The sequence below is a fragment of the Ochotona curzoniae genome, unplaced genomic scaffold (assembly GCF_017591425.1).
Source record: "Ochotona curzoniae isolate NIBS_2020 unplaced genomic scaffold, NIBS_Ocur_1.0 contig_2688, whole genome shotgun sequence".
Lineage (NCBI taxonomy): Eukaryota > Metazoa > Chordata > Mammalia > Lagomorpha > Ochotonidae > Ochotona > Ochotona curzoniae.
In genome coordinates, this window is record NW_024465553.1 from 21468318 (window position 1) to 21474849 (window position 6532).

General features: G+C 49.1%; 1 long non-coding RNA gene across 1 annotated transcript; it reads right to left on the reverse strand.

Moving 5' to 3' along the window:
- Positions 1-1131: 1131 nt before the first annotated feature.
- Positions 1132-6075, reverse strand: LOC121153017. Its single transcript, XR_005883331.1, has 3 exons — positions 5882-6075; positions 5494-5602; positions 1132-1301 (listed from the first exon to the last, which is right to left on the reverse strand). It is a non-coding gene; the product is annotated as an uncharacterized LOC121153017 (long non-coding RNA).
- Positions 6076-6532: the final 457 nt, after the last annotated feature.

The following is a 6532-nucleotide window of genomic DNA, read 5'->3' on the forward strand; positions in this document are numbered from 1 at the left end:
CTGGGCAGCAATGCCCCATGCCCACAGTTAGGCAGCAGTCGGAGAGAACGGGGCTGGGTTGCCAGCTAGTGTGAGTCAGCGGCCTAGGTGCTCTATCCCTTCCACTCTGCTTGCATAACTCTTAAACACAAGCTTTGTCTTCCCCAGCCATTACTCATCTGACTGTGGCCTACTTCCTGCAGGGGACATTCGTGGGAAGAAATATTTCAAAAGAGGTTGTCCCCACACTGTCCACCAGCAACTCCACCCAGGGCAAGAAAGGGTGGAGCTGGGAAGCAGCTCATTTTTCTGATGAACCAAGTACCTTGCCCCAAGGTAGGAGACTCAGTCAATAAGAACAAAAGCAAGGGCCTGGCTGGATAGCATAGCGGTTAAAGTCCTCGCCTTGAACAATCTGGGATCCAATCCCGGCAGCCCTGCTTCCCATCCAGCTCTCTGCCTGTGGCCTGGAAATGCAGTAGAGGACAGGAAGAAGCTCCAGGCTCCTGGCTTCAGATTGGCTCAGCTCCAGCCATTGTGGCCGCTTGGAGAGTGAACCATAGGACGGAATATCTTCCTCTCTGTCTCTCCTCCTCTCTGTATACCTGCCTTTCCAATAAAAATAAATAATTTTTTTTTTTAAAAAAAGAATAAAAGCAAAATAGGGAGCTACAACCAACACTTTTGTAGGCTTGAACGTGTGGTGGGCAGTTCTCAACCAGCTTGACATAACTCGAGCACTGCAGAATGTTCTAGGAAGATGAAATGAAGATTTTTAAAGATTTTATTTATTTTTTTACATATTTATTTATTTATTTACTTTGGAAAGTCAAATATACAGAGAGGAGAAGAGACAGAGAGGTAGATCTTCCACAAGCAGGGAGCTGGATGGGAAGCGGGGCTGCCGGGATTAGAACCGGTCCCCCTACGGAATCCCAGCACGTTCAAGGCGAGGATTTTAGCTGCTAGGTTTTTGTGCCGGGCCCTTCTTTATCTTTTTATATGGAAAGTAGTGCGCTTTCACAGAGAAGGAAAGGCAGGGAGAGATATTCTACTCTTTGGTTCATTATGCAAATGGCCACCACAGTCACGGGTATGGGCCAAGCCAAAACCAGGAGCTGGGAATGTCATCTTGGTCTCCCATGTTGGTGGCAGAAGTCCACGCACGTGGGCCACCCGCTGCTGTATTCCCAGGTGCATCAGCTGGAGCTGGAGCAGAACAGTGTGTGTGCGACTCGAACCCACAGTCTCACAAGGAAAGCTGGTGCTGCAATTGGCAGCTTAATCCGTTGTGCCACAATACTTCTTCTCTCCAAAATTCCCTTTGATGAAAAAACAAACAAACAACAGTTGAAATCCATACAGTTTGTCATACACATTTTGCATGTATATTTTTTAAGATTCCTGTAGACGTGGATTTCAACAATTTTTTCGCACCAAAGAAAATTACTTTTTAGTCCATTTTCCCACACAGTCTTTGAGATTGCTTCATGCAGTTCCCCATTCAACCAATAAGACAACTTGGGCACAGTGAGTTTCCAATGTCACAGATCTAGCAAGAGTCGGAGCCAGAACTCCAGGAAGTCCAGTGTATGAACCCAACTCCGAAGTCTGATGCGGATGCTCACACGGACGGAGCAGTAGAGAATGGAGAAAACCACACATCACAAGCATTTACAAGCATATAGTTGGAATGCATTTCCTTATCTTTTCTGGGTCCAGATGCTTGGGCCCTTGGCCCCCTCCCATCTGCAGAGCCAGCAAAGGCCCTGAGAGTTCTCACATCCCCGCCCCTCAGATTCTTCTTCCTGCCTTCTCTCTGTATATATCTGACTTTGCAATAAAAATAAAAAATTTCTTTTTAAAAAAAAAAAAAACACCTGTTATTACACTGGGCCTATCTAGATAGTTCAGGATACCTCGCTCCTCATTCTAAAATAAAATGACAGGTAATCTGAATTTTACCTGCTATCTTAATCCTCTCTCACCAGAAAGCAGCCACAGGCACCAGAGTTTGGGATATGGACATCTTTGAGCAGCTGTTTCTCTGCCCAATATGGTCCCCAGCCGGAGAGGCTGAGAGGCCCCTTTACTGCCCACTGCGCAGGGCCTGCTAAGCAGCCAGCAGTCTCTGCTGTGTGCTAAAGGAGTTGGTAGGGATCTGCTTCCAAGGGAATCTTAGGAAATCACAGGGTTGGATTTTAAAGAGCTACAGATGCACTTGTGTTCTTAAGAAAAAAAAAAACTTGTTTTTAAAAAATATTTATTTAGGGGCCCGGCGCGGTGGCGCAAGTGGTTAAAGGTCCTCGCCTTGCACGCCCGGGATCCCATGTGGGCGCCGGTTCTAGTCCCGGCAGCCCCGCTTCCCTTCCAGCTCCCTGCCTGTGGCCTGGGAAAGCAGTCGAGGACGGCCCAAGGCTTTGGGACCCTGCACCCGTGTGGGAGACCCGGAGGAGGCTCCTGGCTTCGGATTGGCATAGTATCGGCCCGTTGCGCTCACTTGGGGAGTGAATCATCGGACGGAAGATCTTCCTCTCTGTCTCTCCTCTCTGTATATCCGCCTTTCCAATGAAAAAATAATAAAAATAAATCTTTAAAAAAATAAAAAAAAAAAAAAAATATTTATTTAGGATTTATTTATTTGTATCAAAAAGGTAGAGCCACAGAGAGGGAGAGAGACAGACAGAAAAATTTTCATCCACTGTTTCACACCCCAAATGTCCACAATGGCCAGAGTTAAGCCGATCTGAAGCCAGGAGCCACGAGCTTCTTCTGGGTCTCTCATGTGGGTGCAGGGTCCCAAGGCCCTGGGCCATCCTCGGCTGCTTTCCCAGGCCACAGGCAGGGAGCTGGATGGGAAGTGGAGCAGCCGGGACTTGAACCTGCGCCCATGTGGAATACTGCACTTGGAGGTGAGGATTTAACCATCGAGCCAATGCGCCAGCCTCAAGCTCAAAATACAACGTGTCTGCTCCCTGTCAGAATCTAAAACGGGGTCAGACCTTTGACACAGACAGCCTGGAATCTTCCCTAGTGATCCCAAAGGACAACTTGTAAGAGAAAATGAGCATTCTTCACTGCCACCCAGCTCAAAAATCTCAGCAGCATTAATCAAAGGCATGCAAAAAAGCATTCCCTTCCCCCTCCTAAGGTTTATTTATTTCAAAGGCAAAAACAAGGATGAGAGCAAGAGTAAGAGTGCGAGACTTCTTCCACATGCTGGTTCACTCCAAAAATGACTACAAAAGCCAGGACTGGGCCTGGGCCAAGCCAGGAGCTCCATCTTCCATCCTTGTCTGACTCTTGTATGTCAGGGTCCCAAATTAGGTAATCATCTGCTGCCTTCCCAAGCACACCAGCAGGAAGCTGGATTGAAAGCAGAGGATGAGGGTCAAGTCAGTTTCAATATGGGGCGCCAGTGTCACACGCTGCTGGCTCTGGGGACATTCCTTAATTTCGTGTGTTGGTTCTGGCACGCATGGCTTTATCGACTTTATCGAAAACCAGCTACAGCCTGTGGGCGTGTTTAGCTTGCTTCCTGGTCGGGTAGTGAGTGCAGAATTCACAGTGTGATTTCTGATTGCTGCTGATTTTGCATAGGATCAAAGTCAAACTGACCCGCCACCCTTGCTGCCAAGACCCAGCCAGGGTGATACCACCAGAGCATCGATATTCACCCGTTCCAAACACCACAACCCTATTCCTAAGCAATGCCCCTTTTCATTTTGCTGTATGGGAATTTAACCCCCCGTCCCCTGCCACACACACACAGGCTGTTTCTGATAGCACCTGGGAGACTTGGAATTCTGTTAGCTGGGGTGTGGGCAGGTGATAGGCTGAGCGAGAGCCAGGTGCTAACTCCAGGACTGGGAGAAGAGCTCTACTCCTTAGCTAGTGTTCAGGGTTCAGTAAGGCAGAGTGGGTTCTCCCAGGGTTTTTTGGTCCCCTGCTCAAACTCTTAAGAGGAGCCTCCTAGACAGCTTCCCGTGGCCCTGACCTTGCATCCCATGCTATAAATTCCAAAGGCTCCTCCAAACTCTGTCTCCAGAACTGATATTCACAAAACCGCCATCCTCGTCTCTGTACTTGGTGGCCCCTTGTCAAACTGTCCCCTTGGATTCTATACAGGATCATGTGCTCTTGGACCTCCTTCCCCCTCCATCGCCCAGAGCTGCTTGACGCTCTCTGACCTCATGCCTGGGACCATGCTTGCTTCTCCCTGTCGTGGTCTGCTCAACTGGCCTCCCAACAGCCCAACCCCAGCGCCAAGCCCAGAGGAGGCTCAGCACCCGGGAAACTCAAGTTCAAATGGTACCCGGAGTAGGGGTGGAGAAGGGCACATACATTCCTTAAGTGCACATCTCGAAACCACAGAGTCCCCAGGGATTCTGTTTATCTCACCAAGTTTCAGCTAAGGGCAGTACTTCTCCTGGCAAGTAGAGAAAGCCGGCAGGGATGTGTTTTTTTGCTCAACATCAAATGCATTCCAGGCCTTATCTAATCCGGGAACCTTCTTCGAAGCAGATGCAGAGGCCATTTCTGCACTTTGGGAGTCAGAGATTGGGCAGTGGGGGGAGGCCTTGCTTTCAAACGCCAAATGCAAAATAATGGTTCTTTTGGCACGGCCAAGCTGGCTAGCAGCTGAAGACTGGGTTGACTGTTCCCAAAGCTCCCTTCAAGTCCCTGCTTACACACAGCTCAGCCACCCCACCCCAACCCCCAGAACCCAGGGCTCTAATTGCCTCTGGTTTGTTTTGCTTTGCTATCTAGAGCTGCAAACATCTCTTCAATCCTTGTCTGAGGTACGAAAAAGGCAGGTCTCAGGTTTCCTAACTGGAATTGGACGTAATTCCTGTCTTCTCCACACGAGCCAGGACAAGCTCCCAACCAGGTGGCTCAGGGTTGATCTATGGAGGGCAGCTGGGCCTCTGAGCTAGGAAAGTGAGGATTCTAAAATTGCCCATAGACTCGGCCATAAGGAAAGAAGTCAGACAACTCAGAAACAGAGTCACATTCTTGAGAAGGCTTAGAGACCAAGACTGCCCAAACGGGTAGGGCTGGAGATACCTCTTCAACCAGAAGACCCAGGAGGGGTTTTTCAACTGTCTTTTGCAAAAAGAGTGCAGTTTCTCTATTATTCTCATCTTGCTTGTTATTGGCCGCTGTTGGCCCGACCCCTCAAAACAGGAGTTGGTCTTGGATACAGCAGGGTTAAGCTGCTACCTGCAATATTGGTATCCTTATGTGAGCCTCAGCTACTCCACTTCCCGTCCAGCTTCCTGTTAATGCGCCTAAGAAAAGTGCAAAAGATGGGCTAAGTCCTTGGGTCCCCGACATATGGATGGAATTCCTGATTTTAGCCTGGCCCCGCACAGTTCTTGTGGTCATTCAGGGAGTAAACCAGCAGATGGAAGATCTCTCTCTCTCTCTCTCTCTCTCTCTCTCCTCCCTATCTGGTCCTATAAATCTGGCTTTCCAAGAAACAATAAACAGATTAGCGAGGTGGGTTTGCACCTTTTCCTGCAAAGTAGCTTAATGAGGGTGCACCACTGAACGCCGGTCCCGGGTCACTGTGAGCGGCTTCACTTGCTTTCTTCCAGGTTCCCATGCTCACAGAGACTTCCTGCAGAAAGAACTCAAAGCTGTGTAAGGCACCGAGAGGACAGAGAGCCGAACATGTGCTGTGAGGTCAGCCGTTCACTCTGAGGGCCACCAGCCAGACAGCTGGGACCTGCGGATGTAACCCTGACTCGGGAAATACCTTCCAGGGCTCCTCCCTTCAACAGCCCTGCCCTGGGAGCACCTTCTCCAGGCAAAGCTCAGACCTTGTCTGCAGCCTTGCTCGGGCTCCTTCCAGATGGAGAGGTGCAGTCACCCCTCTGTTGCTGCCTCTCACACCTACCTTCCTCTTCACTGGCCTGTGCAGCCACAGCCGCGCAAGCATCTCAGAAATGAGTTCTCAGCGTTCCCTTGCTCCCGCACCATGCCACCACAACCGATCAAAGCCCACTGCCCAGCGGCGGAGCCTCCCTGGGGAAGCACCTGCTGGAGGACAGGCTGGGCAACTGTGCACTTTTCCCTCATAGGCATTCGGACGATAATGCATAATCACGTGCTGATTGAGACACTTATTTCTACACTGTTTCCCAATAGACGGTAAGCTTGAGGAAGATGACACTTTTCTGTCTCCACTTCCCCACTCACAGCCCAGAGCCTGATGCATTCTGTAAGTCCTCACTTCAGCGGTACTTCAAAAAGTTGATTAAACAGTGGAATCCAAAGATAAGTTTAATTTGGTGCAAGGTGTTTTGAAATCCATACATAGTACACATTTTTGCAATATCCATTTCCCCTCCACCCCCAAACTTAGGTGTGTGCATATATTTGCTGGGTGAATGATCTCACAGTGGGACTAGGTCTTGGGCTAGGAAGAGAATTTCCAGGCATGTACACACATAAAAAGAAGGGATCATGAAACCTGGCAGAGAAAAAAATTGGGGATCACAACTTACTTTTCTAAAGTGGACTATTTGACTTCTTTATCTTCTTAATG